Source organism: Macaca fascicularis, chromosome 6 (genome assembly GCF_037993035.2).
Source record: "Macaca fascicularis isolate 582-1 chromosome 6, T2T-MFA8v1.1".
Lineage (NCBI taxonomy): Eukaryota > Metazoa > Chordata > Mammalia > Primates > Cercopithecidae > Macaca > Macaca fascicularis.
In genome coordinates, this window is record NC_088380.1 from 118,422,499 (window position 1) to 118,439,846 (window position 17,348).

General features: G+C 36.5%; 1 long non-coding RNA gene across 1 annotated transcript in view; it reads right to left on the reverse strand.

The window, feature by feature from the left end:
- Positions 1–326: 326 nt before the first annotated feature.
- The window catches only part of LOC102123043 (uncharacterized), a 90,113-nt gene continuing 73,091 nt past the window's right edge, over positions 327–17,348 (reverse strand). Inside the window, exons 2-3 of the long non-coding RNA XR_001491559.3 lie at positions 1,137–1,234; positions 327–420 (exon numbers count right to left, since the gene is read on the reverse strand). This is a non-coding gene — a long non-coding RNA (uncharacterized lncRNA). The remainder of the gene's footprint in view (positions 421–1,136; positions 1,235–17,348) is intronic.

Consider the following 17,348-nt stretch of genomic DNA (forward strand, 5'->3'; position numbering starts at 1 on the left):
GAGGCTGCTCACTGGTTACTCCCTCTTCCTTGAATAACAGGACCCAGATGACACTTCTTGCCAACTCTCAAACCAAGTGGTTCAGAGAGAATCAACTCCATCCTTAGGTCTAGAGGTGAACATTTGATCCTTAAGAGTCAATCAAAACATCATTCCCCTGTCCCCAAGCACAACAATTGATTAAGCAAAGAGCGCATGACCACATCAGAGATGGTTCCAGACCTTTGGCCGTAGACACTAAGTGAGAATTTCTTTCCTTTCTGCTATGCTTGAATTTGGGAAGACACAAGCCTGCACTGCTACGGGACAGCCCAAGGAGAAAACTCACCTGAGAAGGAAGCCAAATTCTGAAGGGATGTAGGACCAAGATAAAAAGGGTGGTTTCATTCTCATTATGTCTGTCAACTGGATCTGGCAGTGCTGAAAACAAGAAATACCCTAGACTTCAGAAACATGATCCAATGAGTTCCCTTTCTTGCTTAAGCTAGCTTAAATTGGGTTTTCTTTTCTTTACTTTTCTTTTTATTTTTTTCTTTTGAGACAGAGTCTTGCTCTGTCACCCAGGCTGGAGTGCAATAGCATGATCTTGGCTCACTGTGACCTCTGCCTCCCAGGTTCAAGTGATTCTCCTGCCTCAGCCTCCCAAGTAGCTGGGATTACAGGTGCGTGCTACCACGCCCAGCTTTTGTATTTTTACTAGAGACAGGGTTTCACCATGTTGGCCAGGCTGGTCTTAAACTCCTGACCTCAGGTGATCCACCCACCTCGGCCTCCCAAAGTGCTGGGATTACAGGTGTGAGTCACCATGCCCAGCCTTAGATTGGGTTTTCTATCAAAATACAACAACTCCAACTAATACAACCATGAATTTTTATATAAGTATATTCAAAATAAAACTTTATAGTATAATTTAGTTTCCTCATCAAGTAGGCTAAACCGTCCCCATATATCTCACATCTAAATATTCTTCACATCTAGTCTTTCAGCGTAAATACAAATCACACTAATAGAGCTGAAAAGTTCTTTATAATCTTTGATTCCCTAACATCAAGTATTATTAATGCAAAGTAAGAAGCACTTAATGTTTATTGAATGATTTGAAAGTGACAGGCTGAATAAGCAAACGAATTTCTCACCTTGTCTAACATCAAGTCGTGCAGTATAGATTCTCTGTATAGATAATCATTAATCCTAATTTAATGATTTCCAGGAATGGATGGAAACTCTCAGTCTCCTTCAATGGAAAGAAAAATATTCAATTAGCTTGCTCTAATCCTAATACCAAGTATCTACAATATTCTTAGCATTTGGTTAGAGACTGGAAAAAAACAGTTAAAACTGACATGGCTCTTGCTACCTAGGAACTTATCAGCTAATATGGATAGTATATGGGAACAGTTCTAATGGAAATGTGGATATATATATATATAATATATATAAATATCTAAATAATATATAAAAATAATACATATAATATATATATGAACATGTACTTATGGAGCAAGGAACATTATTATCATCTGCTCAAGTCTCCCAACTTGTAAAAGCATTCTTCAGATGTATCTGTGACAGATAAGTACCCTCTGCATTCGAATACCTGCAGGCCTGGAGATGTCACCTCCTCTTAAGGCAGGCCAGAGCACTGTTGACAAGGTCACACATCTAGGAATTTTGTCTATATATTAAAAAGGTGATTCTGTCCTTTTTGGGCATGATGATGCTCCACATAAACTATAGGTCCCTTTCCTTATAAGAGCTTTTCATGTCTGAGGACACAGATCTCACTTGCTGATGAGTATTCTCTTTAAGCTAAGCAAAATTATTTACATGATACTGAATCTTTTCACGATTTTCTAAATATATATCAAATTGTTGTACAATAATAATGGAAATCATTTATTAAGCAATTGTTCTATGCCATGTATTATGCTAAGTTCTTTATACACATTACTCTTTCTTAAATTCCTCATAACAATTGTTTATGGTACAATGGAATATAATTTATCTGAGAGTTTAAATACTATAAGCATTCGAATCACTTATTTTTCATTTTTTAAAGAAGGCTTTTTAGGATTAGACATGTTTAGTCACACCATGTAATAAGAGAAGATCAGTTTGTTACAATATGCTGTGCTACGAGATGGTGTGATCTCCAAGGCTGCAAATAACAGGCAGGTGATGACAAAATGGACAATGTGGTACTGATTATAAAGAATCATTAGAAAATGATTCTAATGAGGCTCTTTGATGCTGTAAAAATTTCATGAATCCCATGGAAATATTAGCATGTTTATATGCTTACGAATATGACATAGTAGAGAGGAAGAAACATGACTGTAAGGAGTGCTGTAATTGCTGGGATGATATTCTTGTGGAAATGAGAGAAGTGGGATCCAGTGTATAATGGTGGCTATGTACTGGGTCAACAGACAATTCATCTCTCTAAAAAATGAAGGAAGGCAAAGTATGTGGGTGCACAGGAAGTGTTGATGATGTGGAAATTCTCATTGGATTGCTTACATTACTTCAGTGAAGAAGAAGAATGGTCATCTGCTGAGAGCAAGAATGAGGAGGTGGTGATAGCATTTGGAGAGAGGGGGAAAAGTCTAAAATGGCCATCTGAGTAAGTTGGTGAGAAAATGGATTAGGGATGTAGACAATGATTGCTGGCTGTGCTAGGAGCCCATTTCATGTGGGCAGTCATGAATTGAAAGTGCAGCAAGTCAGCACGCTGGTGGGCTTTTCCCCAACCATGTTTATCCATGATGTAAGTAAAGAGTTGTATTTATCCAGAGTTATGCATGTGTGAAAGGCAAATCCAGAGAGGCACAAAAGAGTGATTATAATGATAAAGCATGAAATTAAGCTTGGTGAACAGGTAACAGAGAATAGCAAGGGGATAAGAGACGATAAAAGATGGTAGGATCAATGAAGTAGAGATACTAAATCTTTTTAATTGGACCCATTTTTAAAACCACTTAATTCTCTCAGAATCTTAATTCTGTTATTTGTCACATTATGTATTTTTGTGTCATGTAAAAATAAGGATAAGTATAGCATTAATCCACTCATCCAATTACCTATTCAACAAAATTTTACTGATGGATACTAAGTGCCAGATGCTGTGGGATACAAAATTAAATAAGATTGGTCTTTCACCTCAAGGACTTTATAGTCTAGCAAAGAAAATAGGTAAATGAGGAACCACAGTACAGTGTGGTAAACACCATGAAAAACTCTCTAGGAGTACAGAGGAAAGACTTCTAAATCAGACTTGAGGGTGACAGAAAACTTCCATTAAGAGGGGACACTGGAATGGGGTTTTGAAGATCAAATAGAACTTAGTTAACAAGAGAATGAAAAAGGGCTTTCCATGACCCATCCAAATTATAAATCAAAATGGTTACTGGGGTTGGGGTAAGACTAGAAGCTTCTGCATACCCCTAAAGACCATCTCCTAAATTATATAATTTTACTGAGTAGCTACAACTGTTCCTACCAGACACAGCCATTTCACACAGATCTGTTTTTCTCCATCTTGTCCAAGAAGCCATCTCAAGCAACTACTTCTAATGCCTTGCCAGAATCAAAACGCCCTGTCTAGTTTCTCAGACCTCCCAATGAGGGAACCTATTTAAAGGAGAAATTGGTTTGCCATTTGTTCCTAGAAAATTTAGGTAGACCCTCATAATTAATCACTGACTTTTATCCTAAGTGCTAACAAACCACTTGTTTAATAACCTGGTACAGAATTGTGCCACTAACAGACATCAGACTCATGAATCTGTAACTTGCATGTTTCTAAAGGATGAAATCAGTCTGGAGATCAGTATCTTTTTCTGAATATATTTGAAGGATATGACAGTGTTTGAGAATCACTTTTGTGCTAAGGGAATTGAGAGGGAGAAAGTATTGCCTAAGACAAAGGTTGAAGATAAATAGGGCAAGATAAATGGAAGAAAGAGTCAGTGCAGTGGCCTGGAGAAATGGAGTGATATTTAAGAGGTTTGCATTCAATTCACAGAGAGGAATAATCCAGGTCACCCTGGGTAAAGTCCTTAGAAATCAAAGACAATGTCTTGGTTCTGACATCTGGTAAACGGCTCTCTCATAGCTTGAGATAAAAGCCAGACTTACTTGGGGGAAACTTGGAAACCTTTTTTAAATAAAACAAAGGAAATTATTTTCTATGACATCACACCAACTCTGCCAACTCCCAGTTTGCCAATGCTTGTCACAATGTTTACAATTAAAAATTCAAATACACAAAGTCCTTGGTTCCACTGCAGTTTAGGAAGGCTGCCAAGAATGTGGGATAATTCCTTCAAGGGAAAAGAAAAAAAGCAAACATCAAATTGATGACAAAGAATTACAGCTCAACTCAGATCATAGACAATAGAGGGTTAAAGAAGTTTCATTAAGTGGGTCAGCCCAGGGCCTATCTGATATCAAGGAACTAATTGCCTTTTTTCTCATAATTGTAAAAGTTTATTACCAAGTTTTGTTTTAGTTGATTTCCTTAGTGCCTACATTAACTTTTCAATCTTAAAATCAAAATACAAACTTAATACTACTTTCATCAAGGTTAAAAGCAATGCCCAAGCAAGGATGAGACATGACCAAGAAAAAACTACTTTTGATTATCTTTTGGTTAAATCTTACCTAAAAAAAAACAATTTTAGGCAATGCTTGAGTAAAGTATCTCATGAACAGAAAACCCAGTTCTCTGTTCAGTTTTTGCTAAGGAAGCAGGAGGTAGAAACTAGAAACTCTGAAATTGCCAAATGTAAAACAGTCTTATTGATTAAAGTTCTTCTCAACTTAATGTTAAGAACAATTTTTTATTATGCCAACAGCAGCCAGCCCTGAAAATAAGTATGTTTTCTTTAGGGAAGGCAGTTAAGGCAACTAAAACAATATGCAATTGTTTCAGGTTAGAAATATCATTGAAATATTATCTATTTTAACATAACAATCTTTTTTTAACCAGCATTATCTATGAAACAGCAACCCAAATGTCAGGAACAATTATAGAGATGGATATTTTATTCTATAAATGGGTGTCGTCCCCTATATTGTTTTATATGCCCCAAACAACCAGTCACAAAAGCAAATTTTGAAAAATGAGCAAAGGAATAGGTTGTATTGAAATGAAATTAACTATATGCTAAATGAATACGACATTTAATGATGATCATTGTTGTGGTACATAGCAATTATATACCTAATTGCCAATTTACATATTTGTTATAACTAGTATTTTAACAATTTTTTTTCCTTTTTACTTCTCGGCATCTACTGTCAATGCTGCTTGACAGTTTCCCTCACTCCATGATAAATTTTAATTCTCACTACTTTACTAGTCTCATACAAGTTAAAACAAGATTCTACACTGGCACCTCAGAGTTAGGCCCAGGGCTCTTGTCTGTGCCCTGCCAGTGACTAACCCACCCTGGACCAAAACAGCAGTCTTTCAAATGCCATTTTAACTGCTCTCCCTCCCTTCAGAACCATGGAAGTCCTGATGTCTGAGGCACGAAGAGAATGAAAATGTAGGTTATAGGTCTGCATAGGACTAGTTGGGGATCTGACAAGTACATGCTGGAAGCAGAATACAGTGAAGTGCTGAGGGGAGCAGGTCAACCTGGGCTGGACTAAAAGGTGGAGAGATAAGTCTGTGAGCCTGCCCTCCGATACCTTCAGAGAAAACACAAAGCTGCTTGCTTTGTACTTTTTCCTGTTTACTTTCTCCCTAACATTTAACCTTCATATTGCATGGATGCCTTACAAAGGAGGGATAGTTCAGCTCCAAGTTATTCCATGGGCATCTTTTTTATCTTATGCATTGCTTCCCACTAGAACTTACACAATGCCTCATATACTGTGGGAACTCAGTAAATATTACCAAACATATTATTTTAAATCATTTTAAAATAAATGGCTCTGTATTAGGTGTATCTTCCTCACTAGAACCAGGTCTCCGACTGACTTCACTGATTGAAGGTTACTGAATTGTTGATCTATAAACCCTCCAGGCATCTAGGGCATTGCAGGAAGTGTTTCCCCCCATTTCAGTTCCGGGTTGTTATCCAGCGTTCTAGGTCCAAAACAGGTAGAAATCTATTTTCTGCCACAAATCTACATTTTTGTCTTAAATAACTGTGTGAATTTAATCCTAGCTGCTTGATCTGAGGGCAGACAATTATACTACTTCAGTTGTCTCATCTTTAAGAAGAGGGGATTATTCACTTAACTAAATTGTATTAAATGGTTTCCTGCTGCAAAGAATGTAGTAGGCACTTCTATGGAGGAGAAACATGGGAGTCTGGTGCCTCCTGTTTTCCTTAGGGACTGTGATCATCCAAAACAGGTAGTAATCTATCATAGTCTAGACATTCACAAGGAAGGGTATTTAGGAACATCTCTTAATAAACAACGTTAACAAAGTAATTCTTCCCCTCCACTTTCTTTTCCTTAAATCTTTGCTGGGGCTTAACAAGGACACTGATAAACCACCTGACACTCCCTAGAGTTAGAAACCTTTTTTTTTTTTTTTTTTTTCTGATCTAAATCCAGGCTGCTATTGCTTAAATCCATTTTCTCTTATTCTATTCTCTTGGAAGACAGAGAAAAATCATTCATCCTCCTCTATATTATAGTCCTTCATGTATTAAAGATTTCGGCCTTCATTTCTCCAAGTTACATAATGCCAATTCCTTTCATTTTACTCATATATCTTATTTTCCAAGCTTTTAAATTAATTTCATTGCACTCCTCTTGGACTATATGGATAATGAAATAGTTATGCAGATCCTTTCAGATACTAATTGGGTAATAAACCTTCAGGGAGGGAAGTATTTTTAAATCTTAAATCAGAATCTCACATGATCTGAGATTTAAAACATTTCTGGAGAGCAGAAGGAGGTTGGAAAATGCACATAAAATTGGCACAGAAAGCATGGGAAGAAACGGGAAAGTACCATTTGGATATTATTGTTTTATAAAAAGGAAAGCTGAAGCATGTGTTACCGCAAATAAGTAAAAGATACAAGATCAAAGTCACAATTAAAATAAGCAGCTGCAATTCCTGGTTCCCTACCAAACTGCTGTCAAGTGATTGTGATATCTGATCATAAAAATCTTGACTGAAGCTTAAAAAATAAATCACACTATCACAGTTTAATTGGGCAGTGGAAGTTCACCATTCACTGTTAATATTATTTTGCTAGAAAATCTTCCAGTTCTCTTCTTCCATTTCCAACTCAGCTTAATAGAACAGTCCCACTTCACTGATGTGTTCTCCAGAGAGAATCAAACAAAACCTCTTAGATTGTTAATGTATTAGATCTCAAATGATATCTTAAATCAATTACTATGTATATAAAACATTTTCATAAATATCCATCAACCAACAAATAGATATATCCATACAATGGAATATTATTTGGCCATGCAAATGAAGTACAGTCAACCCTCTGTATCCACAGGTTTCACACCCATAGATACAACCAGCCACAGATCAAAAATATTTAGGAAAAAAATAAAAGAACAATAAAAATAATACAAATTCTTAAAATACAGTATAACTACTATTTGCATAGCATTTACATTGTATTAGCTATCATAAGTAATCTAGAGATGATTTAAAGTATACAGGAAGATATAAGTTATATGCAAATACTATGCCATTGTATATAATGGACTTGAGCACACGTGAATTTTGGTATGTGGGGTTGTGTCCTAGGACCAACTGCCCACAGATACCAAGCGATGACTGTACTAAATGCTACAACATGGATAAACCTTGCAAACATGCTGCTAAATAAGCTAGACACAAAAAGCCAAATACTATATGATTCCATTCGTATGAAATGTCCGGAATGGGTAAATCCATAGAGACAGAAAGCAGATTAGTGTTTGCCAAGGGATTGGAGGAAGAGGGACGAGGAGCAACTGCTTAATAGGGACAGGATTTCTATTTGGGGTGATGATGAACTACTGAAACTGCATAGTGGCAATGATTGTACAACAGTTGTGAATGTAGTAAAAGCATGGGAAGAAATGGGAGAATACCATTTGGATATTATTGTTTTACAAAAAGGAAAGCTGAAGCATGTATTACAGCAAACACGCAAATAAGTAAAAACTGTTGAAATGATAAAGTTTATGTTATTTGTATTTTATCACAATAATGAAAATATTACTTGTATTCTCTGGTACTGTATGTACTAATGCAAAGTGAGGCCAAGATAAAACAGGACACCACAGTGGTTGATTCTCTTGCAAGTCGGTAATCAGTCAGTTGAGTTTCATTGACAGTCTACTCAGCGCAATGTACTAGTCTAGGTCCTGAGACACAGCAGCAGAGACAGCTATGGCTTCTGCCTTGGCAGAGCAGACAGTTTAACAGGGCATCCATTCTTCCATTTATTCTCTCCTACCAGTGCTATGTTTGCTCTTAGAGGAAAAATATGAGGAAAAAGTAACGCGTGAGCTTTATCAATCTATCATATATATATGTATATAATATATATGATTATATATCTGTAATGAAAATAACCAAAAACAAGTCAAATAGCTGCTTAAACACATAAGAATTCATCTTGGGATTCTAAAATAAGGATTGGCAAATTTACACTTAAATTAACACTTAACCATAATATTATTAGATGCCTGAAAAAAAAGATAGTTTGCCTGCACCTTAATTCACAGAAAGGGATCCTTTCGGTATTATACAGTGTTTAACCTAAAGAACAAAACACATGAAATAGTTTGGATTATCGGATTACTGTTCAGTAAATACTCCTTCTACCCTTCACCACCCCTCTGGGGGCATGTGTATTTCCCTGCCCCATGGATTTGGGTTTCGGGCACATACTAACTTTAGCCAACGGAACCTTAGAGGATGATAGGCATAGAGGCCTTAAACATGTTTGCACAGTCAAGTTTGGCTCTTGTGTTCTCACTCTTTACACAGGAACTGCTGAGTAGACACACTGGTCCAAGAACACTGAAAGACATGTAAAGCCGATGTAACCCCAATCGGCAGCTGAAGAAGAGTTGCCCAACTTCTCCAGCCTAGATCAAACTGCAGTCAAATGTACACCCTTGAGCAGGGGAATAAATTCACATTTTTGTAAATCATGAAGTTTTGGAGGTTATAGAGCATTATTTTGGTAATAGCTTATTACTAATACAGCCCATGTACTGAAATAAACCCCAGAATTCTTTCACAATGTATGATTTTTAAAAAACACTTAGAAAGCTAACCATCAATAATAAACTAAATTTTCCCTACTCAGTTATAGATTTAGTGTTAAAAATTGTTAACTATATAAAATGAAAATTTAAACTAAGTAGCCTAACTTGTATCTATTAGCAGCATAACTTGTAAAATCTGAAAGGATGTATTACTCGGATGTTAAGAAATATGAAAACTCTATTTGCTGAATACATGCTAATATAATCAGGTTCCAATAAACATCTTGATGAAAGCAAATTAATCACTAATCTGACATTTTCTTTTGGCAAATTAGCAAGTTTAGGTTTCACATTAAATGAAAATGTGTGTGTAAGGACATAACTGAAAGAATATAATTCAATTAAATATCCTCCCAATATTCTTGCATTTCAGACATTTCTATTCCTAATTTTCTTGTTTTCAGATCTCAGGCAGGGCTTGTAAAGCAGTGTCTCCTTTCTTGTGAGATTTTCTTTATAGAATAGCCAATACATTTGTAGAGAAAGCATTTGGCACATTCAGAAACCTTATGATGTTATCCATTTAGCCTGTGTCCCTCGATTGTTCTAGGTGGAAAATCAAACACACTACACTTGGTTCTCACAGTGAAAATTAAGAAGGCATTTATTTTTTTTAAGTGAGCCTCTTAAAGAAACATAATTCAGTTTTAATTTTTTACTGAGCTCCAGGATCTTTTCCTAATAAAATGCTAGTTTATTAGATAAACAGTGTTTACAAACTATAACAGAACATCTAATGGAAGTTAATTTTACTTCCATTGGATGCTCTCTGCCACTAGTAAAAAAAAAAAAATTCGAAATAATACACAAAGAAAAAAATGAAACAGTGTTCATTAAGAAACACATTCCAAAAAAAGGAATTTAATATTTATGAGAGTTAGGAGTAATGCTTGAGGATAGATAAATGATACAGATGACCAAATAGACATAGTATTCAATTTTCTTGAGATGGCTGAGAGTTAAAAATGACAGTGGAAAAAATAAAACATATCCCTAAACAACAACAAAAAGAGATGTGGCAATCAAGAAAAAATCCAGAAGCAGGTCTCCAAAGTAAAGCCACTGCATGTGTCTTTTAGCTAACTTAAGATAGAGTCATGAAAATCATTTCTTGTGTGTTCATGCATTGTAAGGCAGTAGATCTTGTGATTAGGAAGAAAACTTAGAGAAAGCAAAGAAAAACAGTACTTGTGGAAGGCTATAAATTTTCCTGTCATAAAAATTGCTAGATGTAATATGTTCCTATGTTAATTCAGAATTGCAGTGGAACTCCTAAATAAATCAAAAAACTAGAAAAAATTTAATTAACCTCTAATAACCATAAGACCAAGTATATTTCAATTCTAAATTATTTTAAAGTTTAAATTACTCCCAAGACACCTTAAAAGTTTTCCATCTTTGGTGGTAGGCAAAATTCTAAGACAGCCCCCCAAGATTTCTGGCATCTTGTGTTCATACATCTTCTCCCAGTTATTCAATCAAATACTAGTGCCGCTGTGAAGAAATTTTGTAGTTGTATTATAATTAGAGACCCAAATCAGTTAATCAGTTAAGTTAGCGCTCAACTATGAGTGAGCTAGGCTTAATAACATAAGCCCTTTAAAAGCAGAGAATTTTCTCCCTATGGTTTCAGGAAAGGAAGTTAAGAGAGTTTCAAGGTGCAAGTGAGATTTAATGAGGGGAAAATTCCCCTTTGCAGACTGTGTTCATTTCCTATTGAACTGTAAACAATTATGACAAATTTGGTGGTTTAAAACAATGTAAATGTATTCTGTCACAGATCTGGAGGTCAGAAATCTTAAAACAATTAGTCCTAAGGGGCTAAAATGCAGGTGTCAGCAGGGTTGATCCCTTCTGGAAGCTGCAGGAGACAATCTGTTCCTTGCTCTTCCAGCTCCAGAGGCTTCAGCACTCCATGGCTCTTAGCTGCATCACAGCAATCTCTGCTTTTGTTGTCATATTGCCTTCTCCCATAAAAGGATGCCTGTGATTACATCAGGCTCATCCAGATAATCCAGGATAATCTCCCCTGTCAAAAATCTTAATTATCACACCTGCAAAAATCTTCTTTGCCATATAAGATATCATATTCACAGGTTGCAGGGATTAGGACATGGAAATCTTTTGGGTGAGGCATTATTCAGCCTACCACACTGGCTTTGAAAATGAAAGAAGTTACATGGCATGATGGTGAATTTATGTGTCAACTTGACTGGGCCACCAGGTGTCTAAGTATTTGGTTAAAAATTACCCTGGGTGTGTCTGTGAGGATGTTTCTTGCTGACTCCAAAGACACTTTAAAACTGTGACTCCTTTAAATCAATAGACTGAGTAAAGCAGCTTACTGTCCTCAATGTGGGTGGGCCTGTTCCAATCCATTGGAGGTCTGAATTGAGCAGAAGCGGAGTAAGGTAGAATTCACTCTTGCTGCCTGTTTTCAATCTGGACCATTGGTCTTCTGCACTCAGACTAGAACTTGTAACACCAGCTCTTGTGGGTACTCAGTCTCCAGCTTGCACATGGCATGTCATGGGACTTCTCAGTCTCTATAATCATGTGAGCCAATTCCTTATAATAAATAAACATTAACAAATATTCAAGTAATATAAATATAAATATCTTATTGGCTCTGTTCTCTGGAGAACCCTGACTAACACATGTGGCAGAGAATGTGGGTGGCCTATAGGGGCTGAGAGCAGCATCCAGCTGACAGTCAGCACAAAGCAGACAAACCTCAGTTCTACAACTACAAGGAACTGAATTTTTCCAACAACAACAAAAAAAAAATGAATTTAGGCCAGATGCAGTGGCTCATATCTGTTATCTTAGTACTTTGGGAAGCCAAGGAGGGAGGATCACTTGAGCCCAGGAGTTCAAGAACAGCCTGGGCCACAGAATGAGACCCCATTTCTACAAAAACACTTAAAAATTAGTTGTGTGTAGTGGTGGCATTCACCCATGGTCTCAGCTATGTGGGAAGCTGAAGCAGGAGGATTGCTCGAGCCCAGGAGGTTGAGGCTGCCGTGAGCAGATATTCTCACCACTACACTCCAGCCTGGGCAACAGAGCAAGAACCTGTCTCAAAAAAAAAAAAATGAGTTTAGAAGCAAATTTTTCCAGAGTCTTCAGATGAGAATTCATCCAAACGAATACCCTGATTTTAGCCTTGTGATAATCTAAATGAACTCTGCCATGCCATGCCAGACATCTAACCTATGGAAGGGTGAGCAAAACGACATGAATATTGTTTTAAGCTACTAAATGTGTGGTCATTTGTTACTCAGCAATAGAAAACTAATACAATCCAAAATATTTTAATTTCAAGATATTTTGAACATTATTACAATATTTAATATTTGTGACTGTGTTCATGGTACTATGTGCTTTGAATTCTATCCTCAAGTCATGAAAAACTGTGAGTAGCATGGATATGTGCAGACATCAGTATCACCTAGTGATTCATGTTCTTTGTTGACATCAACAAAATTATTAATAATTTAGTCAACACATACTCTAGCAACATATAAATGAAAGCTTTTGAAAAGATAATACTCAGTTACTTAGTAAGAAAGCAAGAAACACAAGCAAGGACTTACAAGAAGATGGCACCATGAGAATATACCTGCATAACCATTCTTCTTGAGGTCTATTAAAATAACGTAAACCTGATCTAATGTCATCTTTAATAATACTAGGGAACTACCACAACATAAAGATTTCCAGTAATATCTACTCTTCCATATATAATTTAAACTGAACTGCAGGAGAATACTGAGAGATAAAATCTATCTCCATAATCTTGATCAGAGTGTAGATTTTTTAAAAAGAGAGCTCCTTTTTTCCAATGGCTGAATCATATTCTAATGTATTATATATAGTATGTATATGTGTATATGTGTATTTGTGTGTATGTGTATGCCACATTTTCTTTATCCATTTGTCCATCACATTCCAAGATTGATTCCATATCTTGGTGAATAATGCTGCAATGAACGTGGAATGTATATATCAACACAGATGAACCTGGAGGACATTATGCTTAGTGAAATAAGCCCAACACAAAAAGACAAATACTGAAAGATCTCACATACATGTGAAAATTTTGAAAAGTCAAACTCATGGAAACGGAGACTAAAACAGTGGTTACCAGGGACTAGGAGATAGGAGAAATGGACAGATGTTCATCAGAGGGTACAAACTTTCAGTTATAAAATAAACAAGTTCTGGGGATCTAAGGTACAACATGTGTGGTGATGGGTATGTTCATTTGATTTTATAATTATTATACAATATATACATACATCAAATCATCATGTTGTATACTTTGAATATATATAATCTTTATTTGTCACCTAAATATCTTAACATTAACAAATAGATAAATAAATAGAAAGGCCAATATCCTTTAAGTAGACATGGAAAATACCAATGGCCAGGTGGAACCATGGAGAGGAAAAAGAAGCACCCAACTTGAGTCAGATTTGCATACTCAAGGACAAATCATGAGGCAAATTTGAAGAAGGTACCATGTACCCCTGTCCCCACATGCGTACATACATACATGTACCACATACATGTACTGTGACATCTTCATTTTGTGTGAACCTGAGATAATCCATCAATGTATTTCAAAAAAATAAGATTAGAAGACAGTCCTTTTTTCCTGTATACTACCCTAAACTCACCCCTATACACATACACACACACACACACACACACACACACACACAGTGACACATGTCTCAAGGCAGATGATTAATCAGATCTCGAGAGAAAGTGTTAGAAACAATATACCTAAACCAAGGCTACAAGTTGCCTACTGTCCAAGCTCATCCACCACTGCCCTAACACGTGTACATACATAAAATCTTCTAGCCTGCCACCTAAGTTTTAAGAAGACAGTTCAAACAATGTCCGTGTAAACCTGATTGAGATCCCACCTACTCTCTGACAAATAGCAAATCAATGGTCCCATGTATAACCCTATTCTCAATCACCAGAAATCAATAAGGCCAGTTCACAGAGACTGACATCAGTTCTCCTCTAGGCCTTCTACCTAGATTACCAGTGATGAAGATGCTACATAAAGTAGCATCAAGCTTCCCCAGAATTTCAACTCCACTAAGGTTCAAAAAAGAGCCCCTCCCTGACATGGGGTCCACAGTAAACCCATGGACTGTGTCAAAGTCAGGAAAATGCCTCCCCCAGGCTTATTAACCCTATAGTATAAAGTCCAGTTGGGGTTCATCTACTGAGTCAAAGACTTACTTCCCCATTTCTTGAGGGAGCTTCAAGCACATAACTGTTCCTGCCCATAACACTCAGCCTTGCTACCATTCACCTTGAATTAACCAAGGTGAATCTTATTGTGACCTTTAGTCCTTTTTATCTTAAACAGTCCCAAATATCTAGTTCAACACTCATCTCCTACCCTATAATCTCCGTAAGGCTCTGATAGCTCTTCTTCTATTACCTTCTCTCATCCTTCTTGAAATCTTCCTACTAGACCTTAAGATTCCCATAATCTGTCCATCATCAGCACAATTGTACCCATCCCCAGCCTCCTCTCACCTTTTCACAAGGGAAACTTGGCACTGCTTCCCCACACAGTCCTTTCAAGCAAAGGCTGATTTTCTCCCTGTCCTCTTATCACTGAGCATGGGAGTGGTTGGAGATCTTCTCTGTTGCTCATTGCTACTTTCTCACTTCCGTCCACCTAAAAACTTGCAACTTGACATTTCTTGGCACGATAGCACATCACCTCCTATCCCTCAACGTTGCCCCATCTCCAGACCTTCCTCCAGATTACTACCTCTTGATTTTCAAATACTTCCACTTCTGGCTCATTGTCCATGTCCTCATGACTATTCCTTCCTTAATTTTTGGAGTTTTAATATACATGTAGATGACCCTTCAAATTCTCTGCTTTCTCAGTTGCTTGAACTCTTCTCCTCCAATGATCTTGTCTTCAACATTATTTTAGTTGTCATACCATAAACCTTAATATTATAACTTTTATCTCTGCATATCATAATTATAATAAGTATTTCCTAATGATATTATTGAATTCCAAAGAGAAAGACAGCCTCTTATAAACACTGAAGGAGAAGAATCAGATCCCCTACAAATGTTTTAAAAAAAAAAAGACAACGGATAAATTCAGACTTCACTTCAGAAACACTCAAGGTCAAAAAGACAAAGGAACTACATCTCCAAAAGGTTGAAAGAAAGGGGATGGAACTCAAGAACTATATATTGAGCCATGCTGACATTTACAGAGCAGGAGGAAATGTTCAATTTTGCAATACTTCTAGAATAACATCACTTAAAAGCTCTTTCTGAAAAAGAAATATGCGTGAAGTCTTAATAGAGCCAGTTGGAAAATGATTCAAAACAAAAAAATCACAAGTGAAGAACACCCACTGTGAAAGAACTCATGGCACACACTGACTCATAATGTAAATATTCACGAAGACCTTGACAGTAATGTTACCAATCTTGAAAAAAAAAGCTATATAACTATTAGTTATAATAATACACTAAGTGATCAATGTAAAACTTTCAAAATGGCCTAATAAAAACAAAGGAAAAAATTGAACAAGATTCACAATCTACCACAATATTGCTAAATATAAAATGAAAATACTCATTAATCCAATGAAATTTAACCACAAAATAAACCTAACGGAAGTAGAAGGAAACAGTAATAGTTTTTAAAAGCAAGATTAATTAATTAGAAAATAGCAATGCCATACAATAGATGAATAATCCTAGAGGCAACTCCTAAAGTGAAAAATTAAGTAACTTAATTCCTAAACAGTTAAATATAACACAATCAATATGCAGAAAATTAGGAATGAGGGGAAAACACAAATATTCCATGGAGTAAGAAAATTACAGGCATACCTCATTCTGTTGTTCTTCCCTTGATTGCACTTCACAGATATGTTTTTTGTTTTTTGTTTTTTTTTACAAACTGTAGCTTTGTGGCAACCCTGCATTAAACAAGTCTATCAGCATCATTTTCCAAACATGCTTTGCTCACTTGGTGTCTCTGTGTCTCATTCTGGTAGTTTTCACAGTATTGCTAACTTTTTCATTATTATTATATCTGTTATGGTGATCTGTGATCAGTGATCTTTGGTGTTTCTTTTGTAATTGTTTTGGGGAGCACAAACCATGCCCATATAAGACGGTAAACTGAAAGGATAAATGTTGTGTGTGTTCTGACTTCTCCACCAACCACCTGTTTCCCCATCTCTCTTCCTACTCAGGTCTTCCTACTCCCTGAGACACAACAGTATTGAAATTAGGCCAATTAATCACCCTACAATAGCCTCTAAGTGTCCCAAGTGAAAGTAAGAGTCACATGTTTCTTACTTTGAATCAAAAACTAGAAAAGATTAAGCTTAGTGAGAAAAGCATCTTGAAAGCCAAGATACACTAAAAGCTAGGCCTCTTGCACTCTTAGCCAAGTTGTGAATGCAAAGGGGAAGTTCTTGAAGGGAATTTTTTTATCTTACTTCTGTTTGTTTTTATTAATTTGTTTAGATAGAGAGAGAACTAATCCCCAAAGCATAGGTACTGTGCCTTCTGCAGGTCCAAGCACAATGTTCCTCACATAGCTGGCACTCCTTAAGTATTCGTTGGTTGAGATGAGGTGACCAGGACATTTAGCAAAACTACAGCCCATAGAATCAGAATTCTAGGTTTACAAAGCCTTTTATTATTATTATTATACTTTAAGTTCTAGCGTACATGTGCACAACATGCAGGTTTGTTACATATGTATACATGTGCCATGTTCATGTGTTGCACCTGTTAACTCGTCATATACATTAGGTATATCTCCTAATGCTATCCCTCTCCCCTCCCCGCACCCTACGACAGGCCCCAATGTGTGATGTTCCCCACCCTGTGTCCATGTGTTCTCATTGTTCAATTTCCACCTATGAATGAGAACATGCGGTGTTTGGTTTTCTGTCCTTGTGATAGTTTGCTCAGAAGGATGGTTTCCAGCTGCATCCATTTCCTACAGAGGACATGAACTCATCCTTTTTTGTGGCTGCATAGTATTCCATGGTGTA